Source organism: Heptranchias perlo, chromosome 1 (assembly GCF_035084215.1).
Source record: "Heptranchias perlo isolate sHepPer1 chromosome 1, sHepPer1.hap1, whole genome shotgun sequence".
Classification (NCBI taxonomy): domain Eukaryota; kingdom Metazoa; phylum Chordata; class Chondrichthyes; order Hexanchiformes; family Hexanchidae; genus Heptranchias; species Heptranchias perlo.
Window position 1 is genome coordinate 47,046,584 of NC_090325.1, and position 14,000 is coordinate 47,060,583.

The window sequence follows — 14,000 nt, forward strand, 5'->3', positions numbered from 1 at the left end:
TGTATTCAGCCTGGTTCTCTACTGTATAATGAACCTTACATTCGTCATAAACCTGCAATTTCTGTTTCATTTTAATCTCTATATCTTTAGTCATCCCGGGAGCTCCTTATCTTTGGATGCCCTTCCTTTCCCCCTCGTAGGAATGTGTCTACTCTGTACCAGAACCATCTCCTCCTTGAAGGTCTCCCATTGTTCAATTACTGTTTTGCCTAGCAATTTTTGATTCCAATCCACCCGGGCAAGATCCCTTTTTAACTCACTGAAATTTGCTCTCCTCCATTTAAGCATTTTCACATTTGATTGTTCCTTATCCTTTTCCATAACAATCCTAAAGCTAATGATATTATGATCACAGGTACCCAAATGTTCCCCCATTGAAACATGCTCCCATTTCATTGCTCAGAACTAGATCCAGCACTGTTTCCTTCCTGGTTGGGCTGGAAACATACAGGGCTCAATTTTGAAATGATGGTGGTATGGCAGCGGGGCGGGGGGGGGGGCATGAAGGTGTGTAATTGATGGCAATTAAAGTTGTTTCTGGGTTTCGTGCCCGGCAGCCAGCCTGATTGACAACAGCGGGCGAGGGGGTGGGGGGAGGAGGGAGAGAAAGAGAGAGAGAGAGACGTCATCCGGCGCTGGAACAGAGAGTGGAGGGCCCTGAAAATCGGGGAGGGGGGAGAGGGGGAGATCGGTGGGGGGGGGGAGGAGAGGGGGACATCGGACTTCAGAGCAGGGGGTGTAGGTGGAAAGGTAGGTTTATTTTGTTTTTTAACTATGTGCAATGGTTTTTTATTTAATTTATTCACTTTATTTTTGCCTGATCCAGCCCTTCACGCCTGGGCGTGAATTGAAAGCCTTTGGAAAGCTGCCCAGGTAAGTTTAAAATCGGTTTAACTATCTACTATGACAGAATTAAAGTATCTTAAGTACCTCAATGAGGTACATTTGGTTCTTTAACTAACATCCCGCTGGCTTGCGCACACAGGCGCATCTGTGGGAAACCCGGAAGTCGGCGAGTTAGGGCCGGCTTCCTCACCCGCTCAGGATTTTCCCGATTTTCGCAGCCCCCCACCCACATCGCATCCACAATTTCATTTGAAAATTGGGGCCTTTGTTTCAGAAAGTTCTCTTGAACACATTTCAGGAATTCCTCCCCCTCTTTGCCCTTTACACTATTACTGTCTCAGTCTATATTGGGATAATTGAAGTCCCCCATTATCACTACTCTATAGTTCATGCATCTTTCTGTAATTTGTCTGTAAATTTTCTCCTCTATCTCCTTCCCACTATTTGGTGGCCTATATTATACACCCAGTAGCGTGATAGCTCGTTATTTGAGAAAAATCCCTAAAATATACTTTAGATAGTTTTACAGCATGTATGGTACTTATATCAATTAGTTTCATTTCTTTAATCTCACTAAACTGTGGTTGATTTTTTCCCTTGTATTGCATTTACATTGTACTTCATGGTTAGTGCTTGTGATTAACACAACACATTGTAGTTTCACTGCAGCATTATAAATAAAATGTGATCAACCAGCTGTTCTGTACTTGCACTTAAAGATTAGCCTATTGATAAAATTTTGCTAACCTTGACAGTGCTAATAGCTTTATTAACGTTTGACAGTGTTGATGTCTTGAAAGAACTGGAAGGAAAGCTGAAAGTGTTTCATTAACATGTTCTGCATTTTTAACTGAAACGCACAGTTGAATGAGATGGTCGAATATCCCTTTCCATTAAGTTAAATGCGGACTTTAAGTAAGGATATTTACTTAATGACATTTTAGACTACTATTTATAATTTCTACTAATTTTGCAAATGACCAAATTGAAAATTACATCTAAAATTTATACCATTTCATAAAATGAATGTTCCAGTCAGAATGTATGGAACTGACATATCAAGAGGTACTTTTGGAAACTGAAACTGTGGATGTCACAATCCTCACCTTTCTATGAATAATTTAATGGAAAAGTTGTTAGATCCCATATCAAAGGACTGACATTTTGTATTGCAAATTATTAGATTTAACTGTGGCCATGATGGTTTCACTGGGAAACACTTATTAAATTTTAATTAACTTTAAAAATCATGACGCAATATTACTCGGCAGCACAAGTGTTGCATCTCTCGAATCGTGCCTCCCTAGTCGCAGATTCCAATCCCAATGAAGGTTAGCACTAAGTTAATTAATAAAATATTTTTGGGGGGCAGTTCAATATTAGTCGTACCATCTTGTGAATTTGGATTTTTCTGACCTGCCAAGTGAATCGTGCAGCATTTTTTTTTAAATCACAACTTTCACAAAATCTCACTGTTTTGTGATTCTAGGGGAGGTGAAGTCAGTCACTAATGAACAACTAATATATGATATCTAATTTTAACAGATATAACTTCTGTTAATAATTCCACCAACATTGCTGTCTTTGTAGAGTCGCTCCTTTAATCACGCCAAGTGCAGGAATGAGAATCCCGATTCTTTTACACATCAGAATCTTTCTGGATTTCTTAATCTAAATGATTCCAAGCCCCAGACCTCCAAAAATATATTTCTACTGCGTTTATTTGAAAAGCCAGCAAGTGTGCCTGATCATTCGAGCACTGGATGCAGCATTCTACATGTGCCTCCTGCTTTGAAAGTGTGAATGAATCTCATCCTTCAGCAACCTAAATATTTGGAGCGGGCGGGGGGTGGGGGCGGTGAGGGAGTTACCTGCTGCTGAGTCTGGCTCAGATTGTCAATGTGATCTTCTGAATATGGTTTCTTGCTTGATACTGATAAATCTGATACAGGCTTTGCACCACCAACTGGCAGAAAGAGAGAAGCAAAAGAAACGAGCTTGCTTAGCTGCTGTTGGCATAACCACGAGGACTGCCAATCCTACTTCCTCCTTCTACTAACACTGAGCCTTGGTTGTTACAAAACATAATTTCCTCTCCCCCCTTCCCACAGAACGGTGTAATAGCAGGAACAAAACAAACAAAGCAGCATCTGTCACCTGGGAAAATGGCAACTGGATACACTGAAAGGTTAGAAAGCGTTAAAAGGGCCTCCGGATAAATTCTGTTTTAATTACTCAGTTTTAACAAAAAAAAGGCGGATGCCAAAGACTTAGTCCCAAGAACAAAGATGCTAATATTTTGGATGTGGTTGTTGCTGCAGCAGAAAAAATGCAGGCGCAAGATTGATATCCGCAAGAAGGGTCAAAACTTTCGGTCCGCTGTCATTACAGCATTCTATTTCTGAACGATAATTATATACTCTCAACCTGAGTTATTTACTCATAAATAAAAGTAATTTAGTTATAATTAATGAATCCATTAACACCATGGAATTCTTTTCTACAAACCACCTTCTATGAATTGCAAATATCGGGAGGTGATCAGCCTGAACTCACAATCATATTCAATTGTGGCGGATATTGACTTTAAATGATAACTAAATTCCTTAAGTTTTACTGATTACAGGGTATATAATCCTCTCAAAGGAAGGTTCAGTCACACATGAAACAGGCAGGTGGAGATTTGGCTCAATATATGGATCAACAAATCGCCTGCTCAGCATATTCTGGGTGAATCTAGAAAAAGAGTTAGTTGACTCGTCGGGTACTCTGCAGTCACACTGTGCACTGGTTGTGTTGCATGTTACTTTTGTTTCAGATAAACATAAAACTTTCAACAATTGATGTTGGATGACAATAGGCCGGAAATTACCATCAGAGATGTTGCTTAATGTGCTCTTATCAACTTCCTCTGCACTAGGTTAGCAGAGGTGTTAACTGCAGTACCAAATCCATAAACTCCAACGAAAGAAGAATATAAGCCTGTAAATTGAAATAAATCAGTTAATGTCTCCATTTGATAGGAGCACATCAAGCTCTCAAACTGTGTACAGCTTCGGGTGCCCTATTATAGAATGGACATTAAAGCAATGGAGCTGTACAGCATAGATTCACCAATATAATACCAGGGATGAAAAATTATAGTTATGAGGAAAGACTTGAGATACTGGAACTATTTCCACTGGAGCTGCGAAGGCTAAGAGGAGATTTTTAAAATATTTTAAGAGTTTGATATAAGAAAGACTATTTCTTTTGGTTGGGGAGTTAATAACAAAGGCTTGTCAATTTAAAATTGTTCTTAAGAGAGTGATGAGAGAGGTTAAGAAAAATATCTTTATGTAGTGGGTTGTTGGAGCATGGTATGATTTGCCACAGGGAGTAGTTAAGGCAGTGGACATTGCATTTTTAAGGGAAAATTGGATAAATATTTGAAGCAGAGGAAGATACAGAGGTATTGGAGAGAGCAAGGCAGTTGGATTAATTTTGGATTGCTCCAGCAAAGAGCTAGCACAGACATGAGGGGCCGAATGGCCTATTTAAATGCTGCAAACTTCCGTCGTTTATATGGGAACATCATTAACAGTAATATTGCGTGTGATAAGCACAACTATTAAAGTAATTTGACACCATGAATGATAGTAACAATACATTGGGTCAATATGATTTGGATAATACAGAGAGGAGGTTATGACTACATGAACCAATTTGCCCAAATGCTAAATCTGGTGGGTGTGTAACACCCTAGAGAGCTTTTTTTTTATTCGTTCACGGGATGTGGGCGTCGCTGGCGAGGCCGGCATTTATTCCCCATCCCTAATTGCCCTTGAGAAGGTGGTGGTGAGCCGCCTTCTTGAACCGCTGCAGTCCGTGTGGTGAAGGATCTCCCACGGTGCTGTTAGGAAGGGAGTTCCAGGATTTTGACCCAGCGACAATGAAGGAACGGCGATATATTTCCAAGTCGGGATGGTGTGTGACTTGGAGGGGAACGTGCAGGTGGTGTTGTTCCCATGTGCCTGCTGCTCTTGTCCTTCTAGGTGGTAGAGGTCGCGGGTTTGGGAAGTGCTGTCGAAGAAGCCTTGGCGAGTTGCTGCAGTGCATCCTGTGGATGGTACACACTGCAGCCACAGTGCGCCGGTGGTGAAGGGAGTGAATGTTTCGGGTGGTGGATGGGGTGCCAATCAAGCGGGCTGCTTTATCTTGGATGGTGTCGAGCTTCTTGAGTGTTGTTGGAGCTGTACTCATCCAAGCAAGTGGAGAGTATTCCATCACACTCCTGACTTGTGCCTTGTAGATGGTGGAGAGGCTTTGGGGAGTCAGGAGGTGAGTCACTCGCCGCAGAATACCCAGCCTCTGACCTGCTCTCGAAGCCACAATATAGAGGGTTGTTTTTCAAACTGGAGGCCTGTGACCAGCGGTGTGCCTCAGGGATCGGTGCTGGGTCCGCTGTTATTTGTTATTTATATTAATGATTTGGATGAGAATTTAGGAGGCATGGTTAGTAAGTTTGCAGATGACACCAAGATTGGTGGCATTGTGGACAGTGAAGAAGGTTATCTGGGATTGCAACGGGATCTTGATCAATTGGGCCAGTGGGCCGATGAATGGCAGATGGAGTTTAATTTAGATAAATGTGAGGTGATGCATTTTGGTAGATCGAATCGGGCCAGGACCTACTCCGTTAATGGTAGGGCATTGGGGAGAGTTATAGAACAAAGAGATCTAGGAGTACAGATTCATAGCTCCTTGAAAGTGGAGTCACAGGTGGATAGGGTGGTGAAGAAGGCATTCGGCATGCTTGGTTTCATTGGTCAGAACATTGAATGCAGGAGTTGGGATGTCTTGTTGAAGTTGTACAGGGCATTGGTGAGGCCACACTTGGAGTACTGTGTACAGTTCTGGTCACCCTATTATAGAAAAGATATTATTAAACTAGAAAGAGTGCAGAAAAGATTTACTAGGATGCTACCGGGACTTGATGGTTTGACTTACAGGGAGAGGTTAGACAGACTGGGACTTTTTTCCCTGGAGAGTAGGAGGTTAAGGGGTGATCTTATAGAAGTCTATAAAATAATGAGGGGCATAGATAAGGTCGATAGTCAAAATCTTTTCCCAAAGGTAGGGGAGTCTATAACGAGGGGGCATAGATTTAAGGTGAGAGGGGAGAGATACAAAAGGGTCCAGAGGGGCAATTTTTTCACTCAAAGGGTGGTGAGTGTCTGGAACGAGCTGCCAGAGGCAGTAGTAGAGGCGGGTACAATTTTGTCTTTTAAAAAGCATTTGGACAGTTACATGGGTAAGATGGGTATAGAGGGATATGGGCCAAGTGCAGGCAATTGGGACTAGCTTAGTGGTATAAACTGGGTGACATGGACATGTTGGGCCGAAGGGCCTGTTTCCATGTTGTAACTTCTATGATTCTATGATTCTATGATTTATATGGCTGGTCCAGTTAAGTTTCTGGTCAATGGTGACCCCCAGGATGTTGATGGTGGGGGATTCGGTGATGGTAATGCCGTTGAAAGTCAAGGGGAGGTGGTTAGACTCTCTCTTGTTGGAGATGGTCATTGCCTGGCACTTATCTGGCGCGAATGTTACTTGCCACTTATCAGCCCAAGCCTGGATGTTGTCCAGGTCTTGCTGCATGCGGGCTTGGACTGCTTCATTATTTGAGGGGTTGCGAATAGAACTGAACACTGTGCAGTCATCAGCGAACATCCCCATTTCTGACCTTTTGATGGAGGGAAGGTCACTGATGAAGCAGCTGAAGATGGTTGGGCCTAGGACACTGCCCTGAGGAACTCCTGCAGCAATGTCCTGGGGCAGCTCTAACATTATTACCACTGTTCAACGCATCTGCTAACATAATCATAATTTTGTAAAAGCTAATGAACAACTGATGTAGAGCAAAAAGAATCCTGCTTGCTTTATCATCATTTCACACAAGTTGCGACAACCAGATGGAACTCTTCTTTCTTATTCATAATGAAACTAAATCAGCCCTCTACTGAATGGTCATTGAACATAACATATATGAAATGTACTCAGAATGCAGTGGTATTTGGTGAATGAAGGCCCTGCTGAACCTATGCAGATCATTTGAACAAGACATAGTCCCAAAATGGAGGGCATTGTTAAGGTTGATAAAAAATATGGGAGTTGATGGGATAAATAAATGACGAGCTGTTGCTAAGGTTGTTTTGTTAATGCATGCAGACTGTTGGAGGAAGGGAAAACTGAGGGAGGTTAAGAATTCCACAGTTCTCTGATCCTGGAAAAGAATAAGCTTGTTCAGGAGAATTAATCTTGATCTCGATACAATGAGAATGCAGGAGAAAGGAATAGCATGTAGAATATTGTAGGACATTGTAGGAGCATGTAGGTTCTAGGAGCTGAATACTGATGCAATTTTCCTGACCTCAACTTACTTAGCTCCATGACTAATACATTCCTGCAAATTAATTGAGCAATAAGCAAGAGACTCATGCTGAGGATATCTCTGTGCCAAAAATGATGTCAGATAAAGTACAATTTAATTTCAACTTTGTTTTCAGTGACATAAAATATGATTTTACTACAATGCTTGACCCTTAGTTTGAATCTTCCATTCTTCCAAATAAAGAGTGAGTTAGTATGGGAGATCTAGGTCATTAAAGATCAGATAGAACAATTATCTCATTGTGCATTTGTGTGTGTGGAGGATAAGGGTGGGGGTGGGGGGAGCAGAATTAGCCTTAAAGGAGGGTTTCTTCAGGTTTTTCAGTTTTGGAAAGTGGAGATGATATTGGTACCAGTAAGAGTGATGTTTGAGTTGACAGTGGTACCTGAACACAAAGGAGTCTTCATTAACTTCGTCATCATGATCAGAAGCGAGAATATTGTTCTTTCACGTTAGGGGAAAACAAAAGCTAACACGTTGTCAAATTATCCTGATCCCCAAACAGTGTGGTGTTCCAAGAATCTGTACGTGAATACAGATAACCCCAAAGTTCCAACATTGCACATAAATTAACGTAATGTATCCAAGTTTGCTGACAATACAGAGCTAGGTAGGAAAGTAATCTGTGAGAAGGACACAAAGGGCACGATTTTAAAAGGGAAAAGCGGGAGGTTTGGGGCAAGGGAGCATTCAAAATCGTAACCATTTCGGACCTGACCCCAACCCGCCTCCAACCCGCCCACTTTCGGTTTTCACTGGGGTGGGACGAGGGGCAGGCAACCAACCCACTCTCAGGAGGCGGGTTGGTGATTAAAACCTTTCAAGGAGGCTTCGGGCCTTCATTTTTCTACACTTTCTGATTTCAACCCCGGGGGGCTGGGATTCCCAGGCCTTCTCATTTACGCCACGTGAAGGGAGGCGAGAAGGCCTGAGACTAACAGGTAAGTGCCTTTCTGGCACAGCTTGTGGACCCGGAGGAGCAGGAGTACTTCCCCCAGGCCCAACAAGCCTACCTGCAGTGACCCCCTCAACGATCGTGGACCCCAGCCCCACCCAACAGTCGTGGACCCCTGCCCTGAATCCGCGACCCCACCCCCACAACGATCACAGACCCCTGCCCCCGATCCCTGACCCCCACCCCGGCAATGATCACAGACAACCGCCCCCGATCCCCGACCCCCTCCAATGATTGGGGTCCCCCGCGATGACCTCCGATCCTGACACCCACCCCGTGACTGACCCTCAATCCCTCCCCCCATGACTGAATCCCCCCGTAACCCCCATGCCAACCTGTGCCAACCGATCCCCCCGTGCGCACCCATGTCCCCATGTCCCCCCCCATCCATACAAACAAAGTCTTATCTGCAGACTTACCTGAACACATCCTCTCCCTTGCTGATCTCCCGTCCAACTGAGAGCAGTCTGTCAATTAGGCCGGTCAGTCAGACGGCAAACCGACAAAAAAAAAGATCTCTTTACGTCAAAATCGTAAGGATGTCAGGGAAACCTGTACTTCTGGGTTTCCTGTCCGCAATTCGACCCCCCCCACCGCCCCCTTCATGGCACGAGGTCAAAATCATGCCCAAAGAGTCTGCAAAGGGATATAGACAGGCTAAGTGAGTGGGCAAGAAGGTGGCAGATGGATTATAATATGAGGAAATGTGAGGTTATTCACTTTGGTAGGAAGAATAGAAAAACAGAATATTTTTAAATGATGAGAAACTATTAAATGTTGGTGTTCAGAGTGATATGCGTGTCCTTGTACAAGAAACACAAAAAGTTAGCATATAGGTACAGCAAGCAATTAGGAAGGCAAATTACACGTTGGCCTTTATTGCAAGGTGGTTGGAGTACAAGAGTAAGGAAGTCTTGCTACAATTATACAGGGCTTTGGTGAGACCTCACCTGGAGTACTATATACAGTTTTGGTCTCCTTATCTAAGGAAGGATATACTTGCCTTAGAGGCGGTGCAACGAAGGTTCACTAGATTGATTCCTGGGATGAGAGTGTTGTCCTATGAGGAGAGATTGAATCAAATGGGCCTATACTCTCTGGAATTTAGAAGAATGAGATAGTAATAAATGTAGTTATATGCATTGAGAAAATGTATTTTTGGCTGGCAGTACTTTGTCCAGCTTGCCATCCATCTGTTAGCTAATTCTCCACCTTGTCCAAAAGAGATTATTTTTAAATATCCTTCAGAAAAAAAGGATTTAGGGTGAAATTTTCCAAGACCCTAAACCACCTTAAGGGCCATGTATTTGGCAGGCAGTTTATTGGAAAATTGCAGGTGTACTGAGAGGTGATCTCATTGAAACATCTAAGATTCTGAGGGGGCTTGACAGGGTAGATGCTGAGAGGTTGTATCCCCTGGCTAGAGTGTTTAGAACTAAAGGGCATAATTGCAGGATACGGGGTCGGTCATTTAAGACTGAGATGAAGAGAAATTTCTTCACTCAGAGGGTTGTGAATCTTTGGAATTCTCTACCCCAGGGGGCTGTGAATGCTGAGTCATTGAATATATTCAAAGCTGAGATGGATAGATTTTTGGACTCTAGGAGAATCAAGGGATATGGGAATCGGGCGGGAAAGTGGAGTTGTGGTTGAAGATCAGCCATGATCGTATGGAATGGCGGAACAGGCTCGAGAGGCCATATGGCCTATTCCTGCTCCTATTTCTTATGTTCCTTGTGTTTATTATGTTAGCAGAATATATGTATATACTGCAAAATTTCCTGAGGCCTTAAGCCACTGGCAGAGCCTCATGCAGCAAACTGCTTATCATGGGCAGTACACCTGCAATTTTCCAATAAACTGCCTGCCAAATACATGGCCCTTCAGGTGGTTTAGGGTCTTGGAAAATTTCACCCTAAATCCTTTTTTTCTGAAGGATATTTAAAAATAATCTCTTTTGGACAAGGTGGAGAATTAGTTAACAGATGGATGGCAAGCTGGACAAAGCACTGCCAACCAAAAATAAATTTTCTCAATGCATATAACTACATTTATTACTATTTACAGATGTCACTCACACAGAGCAACCATGCATGAGCTACAGTTTAATCACTTTGAGTGACCACACACATTTAAAGTTGAACCTATAATGCAGTCTGCCAAACAAGCAGAAAGGCCAATGATGAAACAGAACTAAATGTGATTAATGCACTTGACCTACAGCTGTCATCACCCCCGATTGCGCTCACATTTAGTGTGCATATAAAATAAAAGTTGACATACCATAGAGCTCCCCTAATGGCTTAGTGCACTGTCCAGTATGGTAATTAGCCACAAATACTAGAAAGGGATGAGAAAGTATACTTATATGAGGAGAGACTTGAGATATTAGTGGATATTTCCACTGGAGCAGAGAAGGCTAAGAAAAGATATAATGAGATGTTTTAAATTATTAAGTTTTTTTTAGGGTAAATAGGGAAAGATGACTGGAGTCATCCATTCTTGAACAGTACGTTTCCAGCCCAACGAGGAAGGAAGCATTGCTGGACTTGGTTCTGAGGAATGAGGCGGGCCAAGTGGAGCAAGTGTCAGTGGGGGAACATTTAGGGAACAGCGATCATTGTATCATAGGGTTTAGAAGAGCTATGGAAAAGGACATTGACCACTCTAAAGTAAAAATACTCAATTGGAGGAGGGCCAATTTCAGTGGGATGGGAACAGATCTGAGGATTGGGAGCATTTTAGAATTCAGCAAAGGAGGACCAAGAAATTGATAAAGAAAGGGAAAGTAGAATATGAGAATAAATTCGCGAGAAACATAAAAATGGACTGTAAAAGCTTCTATACGTATGTAAAAAGGAAAAGACTGGTGAAGGCAAATGTGAGCCCCTTACAGACAGAGACAGGAGAATTTATAATGGGGAATAAGGAAATGGCAGAGAAATTAAACAAATACTTTGTGTCTGTCTTCACGGAAGAAGACACAAAAAACGCCCAAAAATACGAGAGAACCAAGGGTCTGACGATAATGAGGAACTGAAAGAAATTAGTATTAGTAAAAAAAATAGTACTAGAGAAATTAATGGGACTGAAAGTCAATAAATCCCAAGGACCCGATGATCTACATCCCAGGGTTTTGAAAGAGGTGGCTATAGAGATAGTGGATGCAATAGTTGTCATCTTCAAAAATTCTATAGATTCTGGAATGGTTCCTGCAGATTGGAGTGAAGCAAATGTAACCAAACTATTTAAGAAAGGAGGGAGAGAGAAAACAGGAAACTACAGACCTGTTAGCCTGACATCAATAGTAGGGAAAATGCTAGAATCTATTATAAAGGATGTGATAACAGGACACTTAGAAAATAATAATAGGATTTGGCAGAGTTAACATGGATTTATGAAAGGGAAATCATGTTTGACAAACCTATTGGAGTTCTTTGAGGATGTAACTAGTAGAATAGATAAGGGGGAACCAGTGGATGTGGTGTATTTGGATTTTCAGATTGCTTTCGATAAGGTCCCACACAGGAGGTTGGTGAACAAAGTTAGAGCACATGGAATTGGGGGTAATATACTGGCATGGATTGAGAATTGGTTAACAAACAGAAAACAGAGAGTAGGAATAAACGGGTCTTTTTCAGTTGGCAGACTGTGACTAGTGGGGTACCGCAGGGATCGGTGCTTGGGCCCCAGCTATTCACAATCTATATCAATGATTTGGATGAAGGGACCGAATATAATATTTCCAAGTTTGCCGATGACGTAAAACTAGGTGGGAATGTGAGTTGTGAGGAGGATGTAAAGAGGCTTCAAGGGGATATAGACAGGCTAAGTGAATGGGCAAGAACATGGCAGATGGAATACAATATGGAAAAATGTGAAGTTAACCACTTTGGTAGGAAAAACAGAAATGCAGAGTACTTTTCAAATGGTGAGAGATTGGGAAATGTTGATGTTCAAAGGGACCTGGGTGTCCTTGTACATGAGTCACTGAAAGCTAACATGGAGATGCAGCAAGCAATTAGGAAGGCAAATGGTATGTTGACCTTTATTACAAGAGGATTTGTGTACAGGAGTAAAGATGTCTTACTGCAATTATGTAGGGCCTTGGTGAGACCACAGCTGGAGTATTGTGTACAATTTTGGTCTCCTTACCTAAGAAAGGATATACTTGCCATAGAGGGAGTGCAGCGAAGGTTCACCAGACTGATTCCTGGGATAGCGGGATTGTCGTATAAGGAGAGATTGAGTAGATTAGCTCTGTATTCTCTAGAGTTTAGAAGAATGAGAGGTGATCCTATTGAAACATACAAAATTCTTACAGGGCTCGACAGGATAAATGCAGGGAGGATGTTTCCCCTGGCTGGGGAGTCTAGAACCAGGGGTCACAGTCTCAGAATAAGGGGTAGCCCATTTAGGACTGAGATGAGGAGAAATTTCTTTACTGAGAGGATGGTGAATCTTTGGAATTCTCTACCCCAGAGGGTTGTGGAGGGTCAGTCATTGAGTACATTCAAAACAGAGATCGATAGATTTCTAGATATTAAAGGCATCAAGGGATATGGGGATAGTGCAGGAAAATGGCGTTGAGGTAGAAGATCAGCCATGATCTTGTTGAATGGCGGAGCAGGCTCAAAGGGCCAGATGGCCTACTCCTGTTCCTATTTCTTATGTTTTTAACACAAGTGAGAACCAGGCTGAATAAAGTTCAGAGGGGAAGTGAAAAAGGAAATAAGAGGGACAAAGAGGGAGTATGAGAATAGACTGGCTGCAAACATAAAAGGGAATCCATAAGTCTTCTATAGGCATGTAAACAATAAACAGGTAGTAAGAGGAGGGGTGGGGCTAATCAGGGACCAAAAAGGAGATCTACTCATGGAGACAGACAGCATGGCTAAGGTACTAAATGTGTACTTGGTATCTGTCTTTATCAAGGAAGAAGATGCTGGCAGAGTCTCAGTAACGGAAGATGTAGTTGAGATGCTGGATGGGGCTAAAAATTGATAAAGAGGTACTAAAAAGGCTAGCTGTACTTAATGTAAATAAGTCACCTGGTCCAGATGGGATGCATCATAGGTTGCTGAGGGAAATAAGGGTGAAATTGCAGAGATACTGGCCATAATTTTCCAAATATCCTTAGATATGAGAATGGTGCCAAAGGACTGGACAATTGCAAATGTTACACCCTTGTTCAACAAAGTGTGTAAGGATAAACCCAGCAACTACAGGCCAGTCAGTTTAACCTCAGTGGTGGAGAAACTTTTAGAAATGATAATCCGGGACAGAGTTAGCAGTCACTTGGACAAGACTGGATTGATTAGGGAAAGCCAGCACTGGTTTGTTAAAGGCAAATCGTGTTTAACTAACTTGATCGAATTTTTTGATGAGGTAACAGAGAGGTAGATGAGGGCAATGTGGTTGATGTGGTGTATATTTTTTTTTTTTTTTATATTCGTTCACGGGATGTGGGCGTCGCTGGCAAGGCCGGCATTTATTGCCCATCCCTAATTGCCCTCGAGAAGGTGGTGGTGAGCCGCCTTCTTGAACCGCTGCAGTCCGTGTGGTGACGGTTCTCCCACAGTGCTGTTAGGAAGGGAGTTCCAGGATTTTGACCCAGCGACAATGAAGGAACGGCGATATATTTCCAAGTCGGGATGGTGTGTGACTTGGAGGGGAACGTGCAGGTGGTGTTGTTCCTATGCGCCTGCTGCCCTTGTCCTTCTAGGTGGTAGAGGTCGCGGGTTTGGGAGGTGCTGTCGAAGA